Here is a 23,738-nt window from a genome sequence, read left to right as displayed (position 1 = left end):
CCCCTCCTTCAGACGGCACCAACAAACCACTGAGGCACCACCTGTGGTGTACACACAGCCTCTGCTGGTTTCTTTCCCTGCTGTGTTGGTTGGGTTTTTATGTAGTGCTGAGGTGAGGCTGAAGATGCTCCTGAGGAAGAAAATGAGCTCCTGGCTCCAGAACTGCAACTGTCTGGGGTCAGTTCCAGCTGTGGGGGAAAAAAAAGCAATTGTCAGACAGGAAGAAGGGGAAGGATGGTGTGCTGTTCTGTGCTTCGTGCTGCTGCTCTGTGCTGGTGCTGAAGTACTGCTCCGTCCTGTCCTCTCAGATCACTCAGAACGTCGCATGTGACACTTATTCCTACCTTTTCACTGAATATAGTTGGGGAGAGAAAGCAAAGGACACTTCTTTGGGAGGATAATTGCACGTGTGGTGTCTGACAGGGGTGGCCTTGTTCTCCCAGGGGGCCTGGAGCTGCGCATTGGGCATTGCGGCACTGCGGGAAGCCTGGAGCAGGTCCTGCATGGAGCTGTGAGTGGCTTCTAAGGACAAGCACACGCACAGGGAATGTGAGTTATTCACTCGTAAATTTGCTGCATCCAACTCAACCCCTGAGTGACAAGAATAAACTACCCTGCAATTGTTCGTCCCTTTTTTAATGAACTCATAGCCTCGATTGTGTGCTAAATGAGCAATCAATTCGATCAGAGCACGAAAAATACATATTCTGTATAGATTGGGCTCGAAGATATTAGCAACCGAAATGTTACCGTACGTTATGCCACCATCTATAGAAGTAATGGAAAATATTGATTTCAAATGCCATTGCTCAATATGAGCATGCATTTTGAAACTTGCTCATTCTTGGAATTTCACCTCTGCCTTCACAAACTTGGTGAGGATTCCTGAACAACTTCTCCATAGGGTTTTCTCTTCTGGGCCTGGTTAGTGTGGAAGTATCTCAACACCACAGAGGTTTGTTGTCAGCCTCTGTCACTGGGACGGTGTAGCATCAAAGCTGAGTGACAGCAATCAGAGCAGCCACCGCTTGGCATACATGAATGAAAATGTCTGTTCTGCCTCAGGCTTGTGCAGCACTTCATGTCCAAGCGTTGTCTTACGTCGCATCCCAACAACAGGAGCTGCAAGTCATTGGTTGCTTACATAACGTAGGCACGTTTGTGTTACACAACGTAGGCTTTTGCTTCGTTCCCACTCGTGCAGGAGCAGCGCCATCCCTGCCCCCATGCTAAATGCTTGCAGCTGAACTGTAATGGAACAGTAGTGACAGTTCTGTGTGACGTGTGAGGACACAACGAAGCGTGGAGCCAGCGGGCAGCGAGGAGCAGCTCTGCCAAATGCTTCGTGCAGTCACACTGTCATTGCTGAAATCCATTCCTGAGAGGATGGAGGCCCTGAGGAGATGATGGATTCGTGCAGTGTTGTACATCCCAGCTCACAATTTTTTGAATGATACGTTTCCACACTTCCTTTCCAGGTGCCTTTGTACTTCTTTGTTTTGATACTCCATTTTCTCTGTATCTTTCTCCCCATCGGAAGCTGTCACATTCTCCCAGAGTGCAGTGTTGTCAGTCAGGCCTGCACTCCTGTGCAGAACCTCTTACAGCTCAGCAAAACATCACATCTCATGGCTCTTATTTTCCAGTTCCCATTATCTGTGATCATTTGGGAACCAAGGTGGGAAATGAATCCCTGCCTAAGGTGGCAGCAGGGGTTCTCCCAGGTGATTGATGGACACCCCAGACTTAGGCTAAGGTGTGTCCTACACGAAGACAAACCTTGCCCCTAAATGCCTCAGATTTTCTTTATTCTTTCATCTTCCACAGCCTCAGTGAAAGGCTAAATGAAAAAACATTGCTGTTGGGTCCCGAGCAGCCCGTGCCCTCAGGAGCTGCAGTGGGGCTGTATGGGAACTGCTGAGTCCCAGCCTGAAGCACTGATTGAGCACCTGGGGAAAGGACCAGGTCAGCCCTGTGAGCACAGGTGAAGGCAATTCAGCTGTGTGATTGGAAGGGTTGGAGCCTGGCTGCACCTCTCTTAGATCTCACTTAAGGGCTGACTGCCACTAAAGAACAGATCTTCTAGAGGTTCTTCCTTGGTGGAGCTTTCCTCTGTAAACTTGGAATCTTCTGATACAGGTGAGCAATCTTCTCTCCTTCCTTTATGGCACTTTTCTATTGTGCCACTCCTTCTGTCATCACACCTCTGTTGTAATGCCTTTCCCATTTTATTGATCTTCCTAATTGCTACAGGCTGATCTGGGGGCCAGGGTCATCCCCAGTATTCAGACCTTTTTCTGCAGCTTGTAGGGATATATATCCCATAGATATATATATATATGGGATGCACACAAAGCACATGTCCAAATGGAGAGCCCATGTGGGTGAAGGTCCTGCAGCAACTTTGGTGGGAGGCTTGGTATTTTCCTCTATTTGCCATCTGTGTGCTGTGGCAGCTGCATGCAGCTGGGACTGCAGTTTAGGTTTTGCTATTGATTCTCCTTTTCAGGGCTACATGAAAGACCCTCGTGTTTTACAGAATGTAAATGTACACTGTAGGAGAGCTGGGCAAGTCCTCTGTCTGTGCAAGTGGTATCACTGAGAGATAAAATTTCCTGTGGTGAGAGTAGAATGGTGCTTATGTAAACTGAAAGCCCTAAAACATGAGATTGTGTATAAAATGTCTGCTAATACATTTGTGGTGGCTGCTACAGTTTAATAGAAGGTCCGTAGGAGAGGGAAGAGGGACACTCACTTCTGGAGTGCTGTTAGCCCATAGCCACTGCAACAACCCATGTGCTGAGGCTCTGAGCAGTGCTATGTATGTGTAATGTAATAAGGCATAGTAGAGCAAGGGGGGAAGGCTGCAGGTGGGATGGGATCACACTTCTGCCTGACCTGGGCACCCTGTGTGCAGCTGGCCCCACCTCAGAGGGACATCACTGGACTCTCATGGTGCTTAAAGCATGGTGGGATGGCAGCAGCAGGAAGGGAAAAGGTATCTCTGATCCCCAGGTCAGATCCCAACCCACCCACCGTGCCCACAGATGTCCCTCAGTGTTGTATCTCCACTGTTCTGAACAACTGCCTAGGGATGGTGACTCCCCCACCTCCCTGGGCAGCCTGTGCCAGTGCCTGAATTGCTTCCCAGTACCCAACTGACCCTCCCCTGGTGCAGTGTGAGGCTGTCATCTCTGCTCCCATCCCTGCAGCAGCCCCTTCCCCTGCAATAGGGATCAGAGCAAGCACCCCACTTCTTTCCCCCGTTGTCTGCTGGGGGCTGGAGGGGATGGGCTGTGGTCTAACTCCTGAGCTGTCTGAGTTGATGTTGTTATCTGTCATGTTCAGGCTGACTCATTCCAGGATTATGTGGGCTTCTTATTCATAGTGCTACTATAGGAAAGTACTTTCTGCATAGGTTTGGAGTATGAAACTGAACATATTCTGATTGTAAACTGTCTAAGACAATAGGAAGTGCACTGTGAAGGTGCCGTCTGTGCTACACTAATTCCACAACTGCAGAGGCTGCAGTGTGTGTTCCTGCTGCCATGCAAGTGCTTTGGTAACTGCCAAAATTGAGGTTCTCACCATGGATGAGTGCTGCCTGCCTGCTTTTCACATGTGTGCTTTAGCTGGTTGACAATCAGCCTTTTGCTGCATTGCTGTGGGGTGAAGAGCTTTTCCTTGTGCAATGGCTGCATCTTCCCCCCAGGGCTAGTCTAACCGTGGCTGCTTTCCTCTGAGAGCAGAAATGCTCTCCCCACAGAGCAGGTTTCCCTTGTGCAGCTCCCAGCCATCTTCTTCAGGCTCTGGTGAGTGTTTTTCCTTCCTGCTCGCTCCTGGCAGCGCGAGGAGCTCTGCAACACAAATATTTATGGATGAGGCAGTGTTTGGATTGGGGAGTGAGGACCACAGGTCAGCTGCACTGCTTATCTCTTGGAGATACGAAGCACATGGGCATAACATCTCACAGCTCTGATTCTGTGGGACGTGCTCAATTAAAATGTAGTCCAAAGAAGGCAGAGGCTCCTTCACAGCAGATATTCACCGCGGAGCTGCACAGCTTGGCATCACTTTGCAGAATCTTGGCAGCACGTCCAAGGCTGTGGAGAGCAGCTGTGAAAGCACAGCTATGGAAGCCATTGGGCAGCGCCACACAGCACGGGGCTGCACTGAGCACAGCATGGGGGGTCCCGGCCCCATCGCCCCAGAGACGGGGCAGAGAGCACCGGCCCTCGGGGAGCTGCTCTGTAGCTGTTCTGTGGGCACGCAGTGAGCTCTTCCTGAGCTCTGCCAGTCCTGCCTCTCCCCGGCAAGCTGAGATTGTAGGAAAATAATAAAAATAATGGCCCAGCTAATGAATGCCCTAGGAATTCTCTAGGAGGCCTTCAGACACCTGCATTAATACCAAATGAGTTCACTCTGATTAATGTTATTGAAACAAATGTCACGGGAATGAATAATGGCTCGGTCATTATTTTAAAGTGTTGCTACTGGATCTATAAAAGCCAGTGATTCAATTCTGGGGAAGTAATTCTGCATTTCACATCTAAAACCTGTGCAGGGTTCAAACTTTTCTGAGAAAAATAGCCACGAAGAGAACACGGAGAGCTGTGTGTGTGCTGTGTGAAGGCAGGCAGAGCGCGTCCTGCTCCTGATGGCAGCAGTGCCCATCCATGGGGTGCTTCCCTTGTGCGGTGGATTTCTGTGCTGCACAGGTGACTGCAGAGCTGCTCCTGCTGGCTTGGGTTGGGTTTGCACCAAGCCAGGTTTTTTGTTTGTGTTTGTCTGTTTGTTTTTTTGCTCTTTCTGAAGGACAGTTTGGCATCACCCTGTGAATTCAGGATGAGGTCATTCCGAGATCCATATGTCCAAATGTTTTTTTTTGCTCTGTGTTGTTTGCAACTGATATTTTTTGTGTAAATAATTTTCAAGTGAGAGGAGCCGGATTGAGAGCACGCATCCCTGGAGTGGTGCAATGCTTTGTGTGCTGAGCAGGCAATCTCACAGCCAACACCGTGAGACTGTGAGGCTCCCAGTGCCCCGAGGGCCCATGGTGGCACAGGGGCTCCTGTGTCCCAGCAGCACAGCCCTCCCTGCCCTCATGCTGTCCCAGGGCAGCGCTCACCCCGGCTGCTCTCAGATTGCTCAATATTTATAATGAAATATTAATGTTTGAAAATGGCTTTAAAGATGAGGAACTGATCTTCATTTCAGACTTTTCACTGTGCTTGGGAGCCTTGGAGGAGGGGAAAGGAAAGCATGCAGCAGGGCTGTGCACTGAGCTGCAGGCTGTGTGCTGTTGTGAAGGGCTGGGTAAATGTTAAGCATTATCATTTTTATTCATTGATTTATATAGCTTTTTTGTGGCATTCGCAGGCATTAGCTCACCTTCAATCCTAAGAACACGTTCTGTTTGTTCAAAACAACTGGAACTTAGTCAGAATGGTAGAAATCAGACCTCCACTGGGTTGATTTGCTGACAAGAGCGGCCTGCTTTTGCTCCTGAGTTCTATGTTCAAATTGCTGTCTTTCCATTATTCAACTCTTACATTGATTTTCTTTTTTTTTTCCCAACACTTAAGTACAGCATTCTACTTATCTTTACCAAAAAATTAGAAGCTAAGAATGAACACTTTCATTTACATTACTGATGTTTTTCAATGCCTATTTACCTATGCAAATCTTTGTAGTAGTTTGTGAAGCGTTAGGAGACATTCCTTAGAAACTTGATTAAAATCTCAGCTGGAATAAAATATTTAGGCAAAGATGTTCCCATACTCTTCAATTACTCCATAATGAATCATCTCTGTTAACCTACTCGGAGGCATTCAGTTTCATTCAAAGCCTGCTTGTAAGTGTTCCCTTTTGGATTAGCATGATACATGTAAATTCATTTTAGCTTCTATAATCCAGTTATAAAATGAGAATAATCCTTCTTTGCCTGTCGCAGGGGCGAAGCAAAGAGCAGTGGGCGCCGTGCTGCCTGTGGTCTGGGTGCTCCATACCAGTGCTCCTCAACCCCCCCCAGCACCTCTCCTTGCTGCATTCTCTGTGCATTGCTGCATTCTTTCTCCTTGGGTCTCAACTCGTGCTGGGAGGTGAGGGCATCGCCACTGGGTTTGGGGTCACTGCAGCTGGAGCAGGGCAGGGCAACACTGTCCTTAGGAGAAGTCATAGAGGTACAGAACATGAAGAAAGCAATCTATGTTGGATTTTTGAGTATTGGCGAAAGAATGCAGTGAGGCTTAAGGGGCATGTCTTGCTGGGGAGGTAAAACCATTGAAGGTGGAAGAAATGTAGTAAGGGATAAAATTTATGCCATTTACTTCATTCATTTTAAGGCACTGCATTTGCCAGGTCACAAAACTATTTTAGCTGTGGTGATGTAAGGTCTGTTGAATGACATGACATTGGGAGGAGCAGTGTGGATCTGCAGTGTGCATTTCCCTCTGCAGCCATGGGGCAGCAGCTTTAAGCACCGGGCAGGGAGGGCTGCAGGGTGTGTGCTGTGGATGGGACAGCACTGAGCTGCCTGCAGGTTGCTGCAGAGGGTCCTCATAGTGCCGAATGACTCTGAGGTGAAAAGGCAGGTGGAATTTGGTGTAAACCAATGTGAAGAGGGAAAGGAATCCCATCTGACCTACCCAGTTACACTAGTAGTGTTTAGGGTGACCGTTTACCTCGAGGGACCTGGGCTGTAGTCAGTAATAATATTGTCTCAGTGCTCAGAGGTACTTTCAAAATATGCACTGTTGGAGAGCTAAGAAAGGAGAAGAGCAGGGAGAGCATGGCTGTGCGTCTGAGTCCCAAACAATCCTGTACTGAGAAACTTCGGATGTAAACCCGGTATGGAGGAGAGTAGGGGAACAAGGGAAGTGGAATTTCTTCTGTTATTGTTTCTGGGAACACGTGAATAGATAATGGCTTTTCACCTGAGCACGAGTGGTCTGTGCAGTCCTGGGTGTTGTGGAGACAGCTGGGAGGATACAAATGTGCTGCGGCTTCCAGCAGCAGGATGGTCAGCTGCCAAAGACACCCAGCAGTGTTCAGATGGACACAGATCAAAGGGAGAGCTTCCAGAGCATGTGCAGTGGCCTGAGGATGCTGAGGAGGCTGAAGGCTGACATAGGCACCTGATGGAAGGAAAAGGCAAGGGCTGCAAATCCAAAGATGGGGCTCTACTGGCCATGGAATCAGGAGCTCCTGTGAGCCCTGCCTGGGGAGGAGAAGGACCTCAGACATGGGTGGGACGTGGCCTGACTGTGCTGTCTGCCTGGGACTGGAGCTCAGTGCAGTGCTGAGCCAACACGTGTTGTGGGTTTTGTTTGTTAGTGCCTTAAGCCTCCTAATTCCTGAGTAGGTGTTTAATTTATTTTCCTCTTGAATTTTTTTAGCTTTAAGAGGCATGAGTCATTCCATTCCATTTACCAAAGGGCTATGCTCCTGGATGTTGCTTCAGTGGATATTTGCAGCAGCTGCCTGCTGTGAGTGGGATGCTGCTGCTGCTGTGTTACAGGGCAAGATGCTGGGAAGGGAAGCTGAGAAAACTGAGTAATTTCTGGGTCGTAAGCCACTGAAAGAAGTCCCACATGTTGATGAGAGAGATAGTGTGTGCACCAGCAGCACAAGAACCAGAGCTTTAAGTAAATGAGGTTGGAGATGAAGTGATATGTTGTAAATGGGCACAGCAGCAGTGGTGGTTGCCAGAACTCAGTTGCTGTTTCTTTCCTCACAGTTTCTCGACTGTGCAGAAATATTGAACATAACTAAAGGATGTGGCAACCCCTCTTTGCTTATCTCCTTGTTGTGAATGTTTTCTCTTCATGCTTCACGAGGGAAGGCTCATGTCTCCGTGCACTGGGACAGCTGTGTGCGTGCTTTGCACCAGAGTGACATTGCAAACAATAGGGGAAAAAAGATAGGAAACAAAGAGTCATGTTCTGATATGTTGCCAGAACTAGAGGTTGATCATTTAATCTTCTGCTGAACAGTATGCAAAACCCCCACTTGTATCCACATGCAAACCATACAGCTTGTGGCACAGATGTTGGGGAAGCCACAGAGATAAATTGAACACAGTAATTAAGTTCAATGGCTGGGATTCAAACCTGGGTCAAACACCTAATTTCTCAGATTTGTTACAGCCACATCTCCAGTGATTTCTATAATATATGCAGCTGTCATAAATACCTGTCATGAAAACCTACGGAAGTTGCAATAAGCCCCTTATACACCTTTGGGTAAAGCAATAGATATTTCCTCAAGATGGGGTTTTTGTTGGAGCATTGGCTCCTTTGTGATCCCCTCCTGGAAATAGGGTGCTGTCCTACAGCTGAGCTGCCACCCTGGCGCTGCTGTGTGGGTCTGCAGCTGCTGTGTGTGCACAGCTCACTGCCGCGGCTGCCTGCGCTCTATGAGCGGTCACCTAAGCAACAGGTTTCACATCCGGAATTAATGTGGAGCAGCTCTTGCTGCGCAGAACGGAGCAGTGCGTGAGCTGGGTCTGGAAACAGCTGCGTTACAAAGCGCTGTCCTTCTGGCAAAGAGGAAACCCTCGGTGGGGCTGCGCGTGGTTCCACTTGGCGTGCCCAGTGCTGAGCTCCTTTGCTGTGTGCTCTGCTGGGATCAGAGCTCTGGGCAGACAGACGGAGATGTTCCAGACGCAGACTCCTTTCTCCCTTAGAGCAGGACATAAAGCACGCTGCTGGTGTGGTGCCTGCCTGCCCCGATGTGGAGCTCTTTACAATTTCTGGTCACGCAAAGAGCTGCATCGTTACAGGCAGGATTCACAGGAATGTAATTCTGCTGGGGGATGCAGACAGGCAGGGATCCTCCCCATGAGCTGTTTCACATTATCTGGAATGTTTATGGATGGAGATAAATCTCTCCTGACCGATGTGACCCCTTGGCAAGCAGGAGCAGGTCCCACTGTGCCGGGCCCCAGCTTCTTTTCATGTTTCTGAAAACTGTGGGGTATTTATCCCTCCTCATAAACATGACTGAGTACAAAGGAGATTTGGTCTTGTCCTCTCTGCAGCCCAAGCTCACAGGGTCTGACTTCTTGCTATCTGCAGAACTCCACTTATCTCCCTGCATTCTGATGTTGCTCCCACCTTCAGCTCTGACATGGCATCACAGCACAGTGCTGTCTCCCCCAGGAGGGCTGTGGCTGATGAGAGGCACTCTGTGCTGTGCTTCCCCACTGCTGTGCTGCAGGCTGGGAGTGGTGTGTAGCTGGCTGTGCAACCTGGGCAGGAGACCTCTGCCAACTCCCTTCCTACAGCACTTATGTTCCCAGAAATGCCAGTAAATATCCTTGTGCTTGAAATAATAGTCAAGGATGGATGTTAAATGCTTTGCTGTTTGCAGACACCTTCAAACAGCTCTCCTTTTAGCATAGCAGGACTCTGAATAAACTGTAATAACTAAGTTCTAGCTTTTTTGGGAAGGTTTCCATAGTCCTGCTGCCAGCCACAATCACAGCATTGGAAATTCGGGAGCTCACTCAATGCTGCAATCACATTGCTGGAGAAGCTGCCTGGAAGGCTGTGGCCCCACAGCTCTGTGCTCCCTGCAGCGCTCCTGTTCCCCTCCTTGTACCATCAGCAGCACAAGGTCTGCACTTCAGCTGAGACTTGGGCTGCACACAGAGCTGTGCTGACATACAGCTGCTCTGGGGCTTGCATTGCAGCCAGTTGGGTTTGCAGCTGAGAGCCATCTAGGTGAGCGTGCCTTCTGGATGCAATGTTCCTCTGGTGGGCGTGTGATGGCAAGGCAGGTTTGTTCAATTGTAATGCAAACGTGCCCCTGGAAAAAAGGGTTTGCTGTGGGATTTCTTGAATTCTTTTCTTCCAAAGGGTGACTTGAGCAGTACATTTCCATACCTTTCTACTGCTGTATTTTCAGCTTCTCCATTTGTGCATTGGATTTCCTGAAATGGAGGAGAGGAGGGGGGGGGGGGGGGGGGGGGAAGTGAGGTGAAAATGCTGAGCCCCTCAGAAAGTGCTCATATTTAGCAAAGGCCCACAGCTGTACAAACATGAGGCCTTGCATGGAACAAGTGGACTGAAACCCACCTGGCTCCTTTGCTTTCCCTCACCATGCTTACCTCAAACAGAGGGCTGTGCTTCCATGGCCGTTTTTCAGGGGCAATGCAAAACCCAGCGGGCAGCCTTGGCTTGGCCTCTTGCTCAGATTCCTCTTTAAGGCTGCCTCCTACCATTGACAACCACAGCTGTCAGCAGTTCTGTAAGACCAAGTGTCGGACTTGGTGTGAAAGAGCTATTGCAGGGGATCCCTGTAACTGAAGGAACGTATCCTAAAGGTGAGGAGAGGGGGCCCTGAATTGAGAGACAGGCTTTTGCTCAGGGATGTCACTGCTGGCTCCTTGCTGCATGCTGGTGCATTGCTCTGCACCCATACTCCGTGCCGTGCTCTGCTCTGCCCCCATGCTCAAGCCTTTCTCTCCTGTTCTGTTGAGCATTCTACTTTTGATTATGAATTTAGCATGGTGTGTTGTTATGAATTTAGCTTGTTATTGAATTGTTTGAGCGTGGCTTAGCCCTGAGTGAACTTATGGTAATAATATAAGATCAGAGCCAAGAGAAACAGAAAAATCCTCAGCATGTCAGCAGGGAGAGAGCGCTCACCTTGCTGTGCTGTAAGGACAACAAAGCAATGTCCAGGCACTCTCAGCCCTATCCAGCATCTGCGTGGTGCTCTCTAGGGCAGAGCAGAAGTACATCACATCACAGCCATGAGCAGGTGAGGTATTTTGCCACCTCTCTGACACACAACTCTTAAAAACTGGTATGAGAATTGCAAGGCAGTACAATAGAAAGAAAAACGCTGCAAGTGTTTTGCATTAAAAAGCATCTACTTACTGTGTTATATATCATTAGAAAGGTACTTTAAAACAATTATTATCCAGTCCTGTAAAACAGAGTGCTGTCATTAAGCATGTGAAAATGGTTGTTCCATTCCACCACCTGTATCCATGCCAATAGGAGACAGAACACGGGGTATTTGGTACTGGTCACTTGGTAGTGGGTTTGCTCCCTCGTGGCTGGGGGTTGGTGGCAGAATTTGTCTCACGGAGCTCATGGAAAACCCCAGTCTTACACCAGTCATCTCTCTCTCTTTCTAGTGGAGGCACAGGGCTCCCTGGGAGTGCAGGGGTGCTGGAAATAGCTCTACTATCTTTAGTTCCCCTTCATGGTCCCCTGAAGAGAGCTCCTGAGTCAGAAAGGTCAGCAGACGCCAGCCCCAAAGCCAGAGGTGTTCTGGGAGGAATGCAATAGAAAATAATCTGCCTCTTTTAAAATAGTGAACTCTATTAAATGTAGATGACTTTTAAATAAACTCCCGCAGAAGCCTATTAGTTAAGTGGATTAAGTATTATAAGAGTTCCTTGCAGGGCTGCAGGGAGGATGCATGTAGCTACATGGTGCTGCTGTTTGCAGAGCAGGGCTGCCAGCCCTGAGCCAACGGCTGCAGCAATCACAATGCGCACAGTGCAGCACGCCTCAGCTTACGGGGGGAGGTTTAGCCCCAAAATCACGATGACACAAAATCCAGCCCCACTTCAGGATCCAGCAGAGCTGTGCCCTGGTACCAGCAGCGATGCTGTGTGGAGCTGTGACCCCCCAAGTGTATTCACCCCTTGGATCTGATTTTAACCCCGTGTATTTCTATCAGTTTTAATAAGTGGATTTATATTGGACACCAAATGTTGAAATTACCTCAACTTGAAGCGCCTGCCTATGAAATGAGTCAGAATAGATTCTCCATGGAAGTCTCTGCAGCGCCAATAAGGATTAATTAAAACTCAAATGTTCTTCATTGTATGTTAATTGAGGCATTGCTATTCAGTCAACTTTCTTGATTTGGCTGTGTGTTAAATAATCATGGAAGTATTTCACCTAGTCTTACTGTTTGCTTAACCAATTAATTAAGGAGAGGGATATTCTGCATTTATTAATATTTTAATTGGAGAATTGTATTCCCGGTGGCCCAGGCATCTACATATGTTCAGTTTTTGTGTTTATCTTTCTTGTCTCTTAAATGACCAATGTTCCTGATTGTACACACTGCAAATTTAAGAACAGATTTGAAGTACTCTGCACAACTGAGGGCTGGGAAGCAGCGCTGGGCTCCATCCCAGCTGTGCTCCTGTAAATCTGGATTTACTCCCCTGCCACAGTAACAGTTACTGCTACCAGGGGACCAGAGTTACATGCAGTTTAAGGATTTAACTGTTACCAGTTCAAAGAAACATCTTAAATGGTTACTGCTGTATGGAAGTGCACTTTGTAGCCATCAGGGTTGAGCAGGCGCCTGGGAACTCCCGGGTCAGCTCCCTGTGGTTGTGGTGCCCTTCAGGGCTCTGTGCATGCTGCTTTGCTAATGCTTGGAGGACTGAATTCGCTTTGCTTTGCTTTGTCTTCAGGAGGAGATGAAATGGGAAAGACTGTAGCTGCTAGGATGGGGGGGAAGAGAAGTGCTGGAGGGGCTCCTGGCTGCAGCAGCCTTCTGGCCGTGGGGTTTGGAGACGCTGAGTCTCTGAAATATGAAAACTCCTGATATCTGAGCTCTGGCTGCTGCAGACAGGATGTCCGTGAGCACTTTGGTTTGCTCTCCTGCGTTGGCTTCAACACAATGGCAAGGAGGAACTGCCGCAGCTGGAAGGAGCTGCAGACAACTTTGGGCTGGTATCTTCACTGGTGTGGTTTCTTCTGCTGAAAGCAGGGAAGCGTGCTGGGGTGGGCCCAGCTGCTGGGGGTGGTGGTGGTGATCTGACAGCTGTCTGTGTGTCAGTGGGCCGGAATGCTTCACCCCATCAGCACGGCGCCCTTTGCTGTGGGAGCAGTGGGAACCGTGCCTGCAGCAGGTGAGTTCTGCTCCCTGCTCCGTGCCAGGTGCTGATGGTTGGTCCATGCAGGAGCCCGGTGGGGTAAATGCTTGCAGTTTTACACTTTGTTTTTATACCTACACGTAGGGAAGGAAAAAAGGAAAAGGAGTGAAGTGGCACCTTTTAGAGATTTATTTCCTCTTAGAACGTAAGAGCAAAATAATCAACGTTTGTGACTCTGAAGTGGAAGTGAAGCACTTCAGTATTTTTCTCCTGCATGCTTTCTTCCCCTGCACTCTGCCGCGGCCTTGCAGGCAGCACAGCCTGACAATCTCTGCTCTCCAGGTTCCCTCCCAGGGCTCCTTTTTTTCCTTTTTCTTTTCCCTCTGTATTTAAAGCTTCCCTAACTTAATACAAGTTATTTTTAAAGCCCATGCTCTGACCACACACCCTGGTTTAGCAATACCAGTGGTATCTAGTTGCATTTAAAGCTGTGAACTAGCAGCCTGCAGGCAGAGAAGCACTCAGCCACTTGCATAAATCCTGATGGATGCAATGGGATGTGACCATTTAGTTGAAGTCAGGTCACTGCACTAAATATAGGCAGTCCAGTTAGCAGATACTGGCGTGCTACCATCAGCTCACCTGAGCCCATAGCATCCACATTTCGCACCTTAACCTCTCTGAGGCATCAGTTCATCCTCTTAGAGTTGCCATCTGAGCTTCTCTTTTGTACTGTGTCATCTCTGTTACTCTTGATTTACAAGCTCCTTGGTGCTGCCCGTTCATTTATTTATATGTGGTATTAAACATTTAGGAAATGACCCTCGGTGTTTCATTAAAACAAATGGGTGCACAGCATGCATGGGAATGAGAAGCTTTGGCTCATCGGCACCAACTTTGGCTGCACCACTCAGGTGTGCCAGCACTGAACTGCACAAAACCTTGGATGAAGGTTCTCTGTTCTGTTGCTCATGGCCTCTGGGAGTCATAAAGCCCTGTACTGATATTGGATGACACTGAATACTGGCAAATCACCAGAACTGAAAATTAGGGTGAATCATAATTTGTGTTCTTATAAGAAAAAAAAATAAAAAATCCCATTATATACATCTAGCACTGCCCATCCATCCAAATCGCCTTGGAGAAGTCTGCTATTAACCAATCTCTTTTGGGTAATTGCTTTCCCCATAAGAACCCTCTCCCATAGAAGTACTGTCAAAACAAGGGCAAGTTTGGGTCCATCAACCTTGCCAATGTCCTCTGACATTATTAGCATAATTCATCAGCCATTAATGACTGCAAGATATATGGGATATGCTCTGGTTAGCACTTGGACAGACTCTTTCCAGCTCTATTTATGCATTTAGTCTGAATGGAGTTATTAAAGGTCGTGACTTCATTTCCAAAGTATCAGGTGAAAATAGTTTCCAATTTAACAAACAGAGGAGACTGCTTGCAATGAAATGAAACACCGTCTTTAGTAGTTTCTTTGATTTTAAGAGGTATTTATTAAGAGTTTGACTTTCATTAACTAAATCCAGGTGTGGCCTGGAGGAATGAACGATGGCACATGGTGCTCACAGGAGCTCTGTTGACTCCGGTAATGAATTTGGGGACTTTGGGTTTTCAGAGACCAGCAGCAGGATTTCTTGTCTTTCTAGGTGCTGGATGACAAGGAAAGCCTGCAATGTAATCAATCCCACGTGCAGAGGGTTTTACTGTAACACTCCCATTTCCATTTTATAACCTGAGATTTAGCTGCAGAACACGAGTCAGCCAGAGCTGGAAAAGGTCCTCGCTGCTCTCGTGTTCCTTTAGCAGTGCCTGTGCTAAAAACCTTTTGGCTGAATGTGTTACTGTTAAGGTGATTTGATATGGACATAGCACTGAAGGTTACGGATGCCACTATACTAAAAGTGTGCCACTTCTTTTCCCCAGCAGGAATTCTGGAGCAGCCATCTGCACTGCTGATTTCTGCCAGGACATCCGGCTTCACATTTTCGTGTCCTACAACAATTTGTGCCCTCAGCAACCTGCACTGTGGCCACCGGGGTTCCCTCATTGCCGGCTGTGAAATCTGAAAGCATGCATTGCTTCATTTTGCCCCGTTTCTTCAGGGAAAGTTGAGGCTCCCAAGCAGAATCAGACAGAACTCTGAACTGTCTCTGCTGTTCTGGCAGTGGTGAAGAGTGATGCAGTTTGGGTCACCAAGTCCTCCATCCGTGGGCAAGCTGTGACCTCAGAAACCTGCTTCTTCATCTGATGGCTGTGAGGAAAATGCTGCTTCTGGGAAGAGCTGCTTTGGGAATGACCGGGCCGGGGAGCTGGATGTGTGTGCATTGCACCAGGCTGGAGTAAGGAAATGCTTTTTAGACCAAGCAGGTATGTGTACTGCAAGCATAACACCAGAATATATAATGGCCCTTTATGAGGTTTTACCTCACAGTTCGAGGCTCTGTGCACCTTCATTCTGCTGGAGCCGTGTATTTAGGACTCCAAACCATAAAGCCAATGGTAATCAATCGGATCCTCCTGCTTTGGTTCACACTTACTCTTCCCCAGGAGGAGCCGTTATGGTTGCAGGAGCTGAGAATTTATTTGGAGGTTGATTGAGGCCTCAGAACACATCTGGGCATCGTGCACGTGACCATACCAAAAGAAAAGCATTTCCTCCAAGGTCCAGTCTGCCGACCTTACAAATGTTGTAAGGGATGGTAAATAGGAATTAATGAGCAGTGCTGGTAGGAGCTCATTCTGCGGCTGTCAGAAGGGTCGCACCGCTGTGCCGGGTTGCAGTGTGTGCTTGGCCTGGTGAGCTCCCCCACCTCCCCAGTCACCATGGCTGAGCTGTGCTGATGCAGACCGTGGCCTATTCTCAGCACACTGTTTTGGCCAGAGGTGGCCCTGTGATCCACGATCGCGCTCTGTTTGGAATGGAAATGGGAGCCCCCAGCTGACTGCTATGCAAGAGCTGATGAGGAGCAGAGAAAGGATGAGAGGGAGTCAGCCTCCACGCAGCCGTGCTGCTACAGACAGAGTTACTCGCTGTGGTTTTGTAATGAATTGTATGGGCTTCCTCTTCTCCTCAGGGGTGGTAAGGTGACATAACTGTGAGATAGGAGCAGCCACCAGGGCTGCTGGCAGCTCTCTCCGAGCAGAAGGCACAGCCCTCCCCTGCTGGCAGAGCCCACTGCTGCTGCCCAGTGTCATTCCATGGGCGCCTTGGGCTGCTCCTAAAACTGGCTCACCAAAGGCAGAGTTACTTGTCTATTTTTCCTGGAGCAATCTGGCTTGGGCATTTATGAATGCCTTATATTGCCTGTTGCATGGCTATCCAACCTGACAAGTTGGTAAAAATAATAATATCAATAATATTAATATTAATCTATAGTATTCTTGAAAAGATGCCTGCTATTGATGTCTTAGAGTGACAAAACCAAGCTCTTTATTAAGAAAGTTTGATTTAAAGCCCAGAGATGTCTCTTAATGTTTACAGGGAAATAAAAAGGTAGAGTCCCTGCCACTGATGGGAAGAGAGGAGTCATAAATATGTGCAACAGTTTTAAAAAGTGATTTTTAATAAACAATTTAAAGCAATCCTTCCTGTTTTTGCAGTTCAGGTGACATGCAAGCAGCACAGCGAGCAGCGATGCCTAAAGCAAAACAAACCAAAGAGAAAATCTGGGAAGGCTCAGCAACACAGGTAGGATGGTTTGATTTTCTTTTTTTTTTTTTACTGCAAGGAAGAAAAGTTTGGACTAAGAATGCTACTCTGAGATCTTTTTGCTTTCGGTGAGAGTTTGAGGAGTAATTAACACAAATGCCATCAAGGCACTGATCCACCCAATGCTCAGAGGTCAAAACGCTTCATCAGATTAAGGGATTAAGAGATCTTGAGAAGATTGGTGAAGGTCACCTCAAGGTTACAGTGGCCAGATTTTATCTTAGTGGCTGCCTAAATGAGAGAGATGGATGCTTGGACTTCTGAAGCACTTTGACCCACATAGCATAGAATGTAACCGCTTTCAGGTGTTTACATTTTCCTGCAAAGCAAGTTGTTCCTGAGGGGATTGAAAGCAAGTGACGGTTTGTACCTATTGCAAATCTGGAAATGTACGACAGAGGTTCCCACAGGGAGCATCAGGAAGGGGGGCTGAGTGGGGCCGGGCTGCGCAGCTCCACTCAGTGCTGCAGGGCATGGGGACCCACAGGCAGAGCAGAGCAGGGCCTAAGGCTCTCATAGGAGCTGACTTCTCCTTGCTGATGGATTACGCTTTAATACCTTCTTTCAGAGATGGCCAGGAATAGTCACTAATTAAAGTAAATAGATGGATGAAAGATGTGCTGAAAAATATGTGTCTGCTTGCCAAGGGGATGTGTAAGATGATGGCAAGTGTGAGAAAGCGCCGCGCTTGGAATTTCCCGGTGCGGTGTTCCACGTGTGTTTGTGTTAGCTGGTTTGGGCTGGTTTGAAATGAAGTGTGCAACGAAGAACTTCTGCAAAAGCACCAATAGGGGCACCGAACACTGCGCTCCGTGCCTGCCCAACAGATAGCACAAAACACAGCAAAAAGACGTGGGTGCCTTTTGGAACTCCCAGCGGAGCACCGCACCCACCCGCACAGCGCCTCATCTGTTGCTCTGTGTGACACCTCTGTCTGTGCACCCCCAGCAGCACAGCACTGCTGGCAGGCGGTGCAGCACCGTGGGCTGAGCACATCCTGGACACCATCCAGGGGCACCGCGCTCAGCACTGTGCACGAGGGGCAGCCCAGAGCCAGAACTCACCAGGGGGCCCTCCTGCATTTCCACCTTTGAAAAGAGTCTGCACAGCCCTGCAAATGTGTAGGCTTTGCCTGAACAAGTAAAAAAATCAAAATCTTCCAAGAATGAGAACAAACCTCCGGAGCAGGAGGAAGGCGGCTGCACGGAGCTGAGCCCGATGAAATCATCTGCTCAGGGTTCGCCCTGCGGTCACAGGGATGGGAGCTGATTGCTGCATCCCTACTGTGCCCGGAGCCCCCGAGTGGGTCGGTGCTGAGACCCACATGGTGCTGAGCAGCACTGCAGGGCTGTGCCAGAGCGGGGCTGTGAGCAGGGCCAGGGGAACGCTGTGGGGCCTTCGGCATGCTGAGCTTGCTGGCTCCTCTGCTCTTAATTGAGCAATGCATCTCCTAATTTCCAGCAATCTGATGTGCGTGTGAAAGCAGAGAGGCTTCAAAATGCAAAAGTTTGCTGCATGATACCGATGGGGGGTGGACGGGGTCACATATTCTCTGGGCAGCAAAAGGGTTGCATGCACTTAAGGAGAAAAGTGATATCTGGGTGGGAGAAGGTGGGCGAAGTTTGAGTTGAAGCCACAGGAAGCTCAGCGTTAGCCCGTCTGAAACTGTGTCAGAGTGGGAGTCTGAATTTACAACATCCCTATAAGCAGTGCTCAGCATTTAAATTTAGAATTCTTTCTGTGGGCGACGCTGAAGACAAGTGTGTGAGGAGCTCGTGCCACTGCCCTGCGTCCGACCTCGTGTGATGGCAGTGCGCTGCCGGCCCTCCTGCTCCCAGCACACCTCAGAGCAGTGTGGGACCGGGGTGACTGCGGGAGCCTTTGTGATGTGTGACACAGCACTGCTGGGCACTGCAGGTTCTGCCTTTTTGGTTCCCTGTCTGTGCTGGGAAATGTGTAGCGAGAAGCACACAAGGCAAACCTACCCACCACCCCACGCTGCAGTCCTGTCTGTGTTGCCTGTGCGTCTGTAGTGCTGTTACGAGACGTGCCTGTGCCAGGAGCCCTTGCTCTATGATGTGCTTTCATTCTGGAGTCATGGCAATAATTTCCAAAGCAGTATTCTGTTGGGCTGCTTATCTGACATTACTGTCTAATTTGAGATGTCTCAGACTTTGATTTGGTTCTGGTTTTAATTAGGTAATGATTCTGCTTAACTGTAATCTCAGCATCCGAGAAGAAAACGGCGAGAATTGTGATTGGCTGACTGCAGCACATCACTGCTGCTCTCAGGAGCAGGCGGGTAATTGGCCATGCTCCGCTTAACGTGGTTAGCATGGTTGTTAATTACTTCACTCACCAGATAAGTGAATGCTTGTAAGCAATTAGGGCTCAATTCCATGAGGAAGGACACGCACAGGGGTTTGTTCACCTTCTTTTTGCCATGTGCTCTGGGAGTTTGAGTTGATCTGAACGTGTGGCTGTGAGGAGCTCCTAGCAGTGGGAGGCGGGTGCTGAGGCATGGGGGGATGCAGCTGTGGGACAGAGGGCAAATCAGAGGTGGAGTGAGTCCCTGTGCTGTCATCCAGCACTAGGCGAAGATGGGAAGTGGCTGTAAGGCCCAGTGCTGCTGCGTTCTCTCATCAGTTCTCCTCTGCAGTTTTCTCCTGGCAAACTCTACTCCAGGATTTGCAGGGGAGACCTCAAAGGATGTATTTAAAACAAACAAACAAACAAACAAACAAAAAAACAAACACTGAAAGATGCCTCCAGAGAGCCTCTTGGCCTGAGCAGATACGAAGATACGATGCTGCTGGGGTGTGAACGCAGGTGGGTGTGAGCTGGGGGTTTGGCCCCATCCCCCTGCGCTGCCCCCACCCTGCACTGCAGCCATGAGGGGGGGGGAATGTGATGGTGTGATGGAGGGATGTGATGAGGGGATACCATGAGGGAGGGTGTGAAATGGAGTGTGTGGGCCTGGGGGGGACGAGGCAGGCACTCAGCATTTGCATAGAGCTGCAGAAAAAAGCATCTGCTCTGCATGCTTCTCCAACCAGAGAATGCACTCACCAAGAGAAAGTGTGGGGTGGCACCCACGGCAATAGAGGAAATTTACTGCATGCACTCACGAGGATTCAGATGGACTATTTTGTACTTGGTTGTTATCGTACTGCGTTGTTGTTTCTGTGTCAGAAATTGTTGCTGTATGATGTCTGTTGACACTGCAAGTCGATAGATCTGAATAATCGGTTGAAGACAGTGAGTTTGTGTGCTTTTCTTAAAGAAAAACAAAGAAGAAAAATGAAACACTGCTGTCTTTCAAAATTGCTGTTTCCAGGAATGTTGTGCTGGGAGAGTGGGCCATGCAGCTGTTTGCTTCGCTGCGGATGGATGAGTTCACAGGATCCCAACTCACTTCTAAGTTTATCAGGGAAATGCCTGCAAACTTGCCAGACCCCTGTTCCTCCTCCTCATTCAACCTTCTTTCACAGTAATTGGAGGTTATTGAGCTTCCTGATTCCTCTGTCATTTTGATGTCCTCTAAAAGGTGTCATGCATACGCACTTCTTGTGCTGAAGAATCCATGACTGTTGACCTATAATCTTTGCAACTTAATGGATGAAGCAGGAGGAGCTGAGCTGTGCTGTTCAGCTCCAGGATGGGCTGAAGCAGAGCAGTGTTGGTGTGCTCACACCTGAGCCAGGCACTGAGCTCATTGCTCTCCTGTAGTGCCTTCTGTTACACAAATGCATTCACCCAACGCTTGAGAGATCAGAGTACTTTCACTCACACCCATGTGTGGATGTACTGATGGGAGGGCAGTTGAGTTCACCTCATGTTTCCAGATGTGAAAGAAGTTTGGGTACACTGAAAAACGTTGGTCTCTTCTGTTGCCCATTTGATTTGATGCCAAAAGTAAAATAAAGAATAGAAAACACCTCTGGAGACTTGAAGAAGAAGAAGAAATGAAAAAGTGGTTGGTTCATGGAAGGCAACTTAGAAAAGATGTTTTGGGAAGGGTGATGAGCAGTGCATGGAGAAGGAGAGCTGATCAGGAGCAGGAACAAGATCCAGAAGGCATAGCATCCATGAGAGACATGCAGAGAAATGATTGCTTAGCCTCTAAATAAGTGGAAGGACACTGAGGTCATGACTGGTCCTGCAGCAAAAAGCCCTGGCTCTGCTCGGAGCTGCCAAGGGGGGCAGAGTCCCTGCCCTTCCTCTGCTGCTCAGGTGAAGAACCTGGAGGAGCAGACCCAGCTCAGCACGGAGCTCATGGTGTGGTGCTGGCAGCTGCATGGTGTGGCTGTGATCCCTGCAGCCTCAGAAAGGAGAAAAAATGCCCTGGCAACAGGCACGTGCTCTGAACCATGCCGTGCCTCTGTAATGGCACGTCTTCGCTCTTTGCTCCCATCTGAATACCAGGAAAGGCCTTGGAAAGAATTATTTTGGTTTAGATCTCATTAGTATGGTTACACAACTAAAAGTACGTGATGGCAAAATATTTTATGGTGTGAGGGAGGCAGACTGGCACCAGAAAGCAGAGAGCCTCGTCTGCAGCAGGTGTGCCCAACAGCTGGATGCTCCACACAGAGCACTGCTGGCCACCTCTCAGCGAGGGCTGCGTGTGTCCTGGGGGCATCCAGCACTTACTGCTCCATTAATGTGGTCTGACCCATGATATATCCAGGGGTTTTTCTTTTTTCTTTCTGTTTCTCAGACAAAGCAGCCTACCCCTCTTGCAGATTTTGCTTGAATTGAAGCCTATTTCTCCTTAGCATGTGTTTCATTTCTGTTTGCTGCTGGGACATGTAAAGCAGCGAATCTGCACGGGGTTAATGCCTCAGCACACTAAGAAAAGCAGAGGCTGGCAAGGAGGAGTGGGAGAAAGTAGATCAAGAGAGAGTGCTTTGTTCCAGTTCAAGGCTTAAAGTATGAGGCGCTGTTATTGGAGGCTGAAATAATTCTGTTAAAGGGATGGGATCTCATTTTGCTTCAGTTCAAGATTTAATAATTCCTTGGCCAAGCTAATAACGTGGGGAAGGCCCTCCCCACAAATATTGCAGGCACTTCTCTGCAGCCTCATGCACTTTTCAGATGGCTGTGAGAGCAAATCCATGCTGCAAAGTGAAAACTTTCCTGAAACACTGAGGATATCTGCACTGCAAATCACTGAAATCTGAACCTCATTACCACGGACATCATTAACAACCAGTCACTTACACCCTTTGCACATAAGATATATTGAATATCATCAGTTGAAATATTAAGTAATTCTGTCCTCCTCTGAGGAGCAGAGCAGCTGTGGATCTGCACTGGGAGTTAAATCTTGCTTCTCCTCTGCCTGCAGTCTGTATTGTACGTCTCCAGTTCGATCTCCTTTAGCACCATGTTCTCTTTCTTCATGGAGACATGCCAGAAGACTTGATGGGGAGAAGCCCTTGGTTTCTAAGAAAGGTGTGGAGAGAATTCAGGGACTCTCCAGGACAGCAGGAGCTGTAATGGGAGGAGTGGGTGTGCAGTGTGCCCAGTGCTGGGCTGAGGGGCTGCAGCTGAGGGGGGCACAGGAATTGAATGGGCAGCGCTCAGCCCCTGAGTGGGGAAGAAATGTGGCACAGAGAGGATGAGGGCTCTTCTGTCTGTAGTTCAGCATTCACCAGGGCTGTCTCAAGAGTTGTGCTCTTGTTTGCTTCTCTTTGCTGCGGATGGGAGCAGCTCAGGCTTGGCAGGGCAGGGGACTTGTCATCTCCTCCTTTTCATACACTTCAGCGCTTTGCAGTCTTGGCAGAGCGACATGCTGAAGGGGTTCTGCTCTTCGGTTTCCAATTCTTATATTCCCAATGGTGATTAAACAAGAAAATCTCCTACAAGCCTTTTCTTGTTGGATTCTTCAGACCTATTTCGAGATCAAATAGGCTTTGAGCAGGTCTGGATAAGCTCAGGCACTTTAATCTGCTTGAAAGGAGGGACGGGGCGACGTGCTCGGCACGGTGATGGATCGCTGTGTGTTGAGTAGCACTCCTGTCCCCACACGGAGCTGCTGCACGGCCCTGGGCACCAGCATTCTGCAGCACTGTGCAACCTGCATGGCACAGCTGAACCCGAGGGCAGTGCAGGGATGGATGCAGACACCTCGAGTTGTCTGCTGCTAATACTTGAGCAGGATCATCATTATTGAGGCTAATTAGAATTCAGTGAGAACGGGTCGTTCATTAGAGAGAGGAAAGAATGTTCCACGGAGCCCCGGATTTGGTAGAACTATTTCACATAATTAAACAATTCCACATCTCGGCATTTTATCCCTCTTGTTATTGTTGAACTTTGTTAATAAGTTTTTAATTGCAAATTATCTCTATGACACAAATTACAGTGTTTACTGATCAGCAAAAATACCACGATAACTTTATTGGGTGCCAAGTCCTTCAGACACACCAGCTGCCAAGTTCTCTCTCTTACACAGTTTGGCATTAAACTATCTTCCGGCTAACTGAAATACGGCAACTTCCGGTTGGAAGTTCTATGGGCAGCACTGATTTCTGGCTAAAGCTCCAGTAGGGAAAGAAGGGCTTTCATGAGGGCTTCAGCTGCACAGCACAAGTTTGCCCATGCTTCTCTGCCAGTCTGGTTTGTGTTCTGCATTGTGAAGGAAACGTGTGAGCATCCATTTTCATTCAGGTCTGTCGTTTCTGCTGAAGTGACTAAGAATTATTGAAATCAGCTGATATTGTGGTCGGGAGAATAGGCTAAAGTTTTCCGAAAGTCTCAGTGAGTCTTGTCTCTGTTTCTGAGGGGGTTTATCTTTTAGATTGTTTTTTTGTTTGTTTGTTTTTTGGTTTTTTTTTTGTTTTACATCTGCAAAAGAAAACTATTTTAAAGTCACAGAAGAATTGTAGGGGTTGGAAGGGGAACCTCTAGAGACCATCAGGTCCAACCCCCAGTGACGTGCATCAAGACTTTATAAGTATTTAGGCATCAAACAGCAACCAAACTGGAAAAAAAGAATTTCCATGTCAAACCAAATACTTTGCTCTGATGTAGCACTCAGCAGCAGTGCCCACTGCCCAGCAGGCTGGGTGCTCAGCAAGCAGTAAGGCATGGCTGCTGTTTCATCAGGCTGCCAAAGAGACACGGAGTGCTGAGACCCTGCTGCCTGGCCTC

The 23,738-nt window shown here is 48.4% G+C and overlaps 1 long non-coding RNA gene across 4 annotated transcripts; it reads left to right on the top strand.

The window, feature by feature from the left end:
• The first annotated feature begins 2,037 nt into the window (after nt 1–2,037).
• On the top strand, nt 2,038–23,458 carry LOC125700369 (uncharacterized). Of its 4 annotated transcripts, XR_007379884.1 has the most exons (5): nt 2,038–2,139; nt 14,795–15,238; nt 16,472–16,559; nt 19,240–19,409; nt 19,918–23,458. It is a non-coding gene; the product is annotated as an uncharacterized LOC125700369 (long non-coding RNA). The 4 variants fall into 4 exon arrangements; XR_007379882.1 differs by lacking the exon at nt 19,240–19,409; XR_007379883.1 differs by lacking the exons at nt 19,240–19,409; nt 19,918–23,458 and adding an exon at nt 18,780–19,209.
• Nucleotides 23,459–23,738: the final 280 nt, after the last annotated feature.

The sequence above is a fragment of the Lagopus muta genome, chromosome 14 (assembly GCF_023343835.1).
Source record: "Lagopus muta isolate bLagMut1 chromosome 14, bLagMut1 primary, whole genome shotgun sequence".
Taxonomy (NCBI): Eukaryota; Metazoa; Chordata; class Aves; order Galliformes; family Phasianidae; genus Lagopus; species Lagopus muta.
This window is presented reverse-complemented; position numbering and strand designations above follow the sequence as displayed.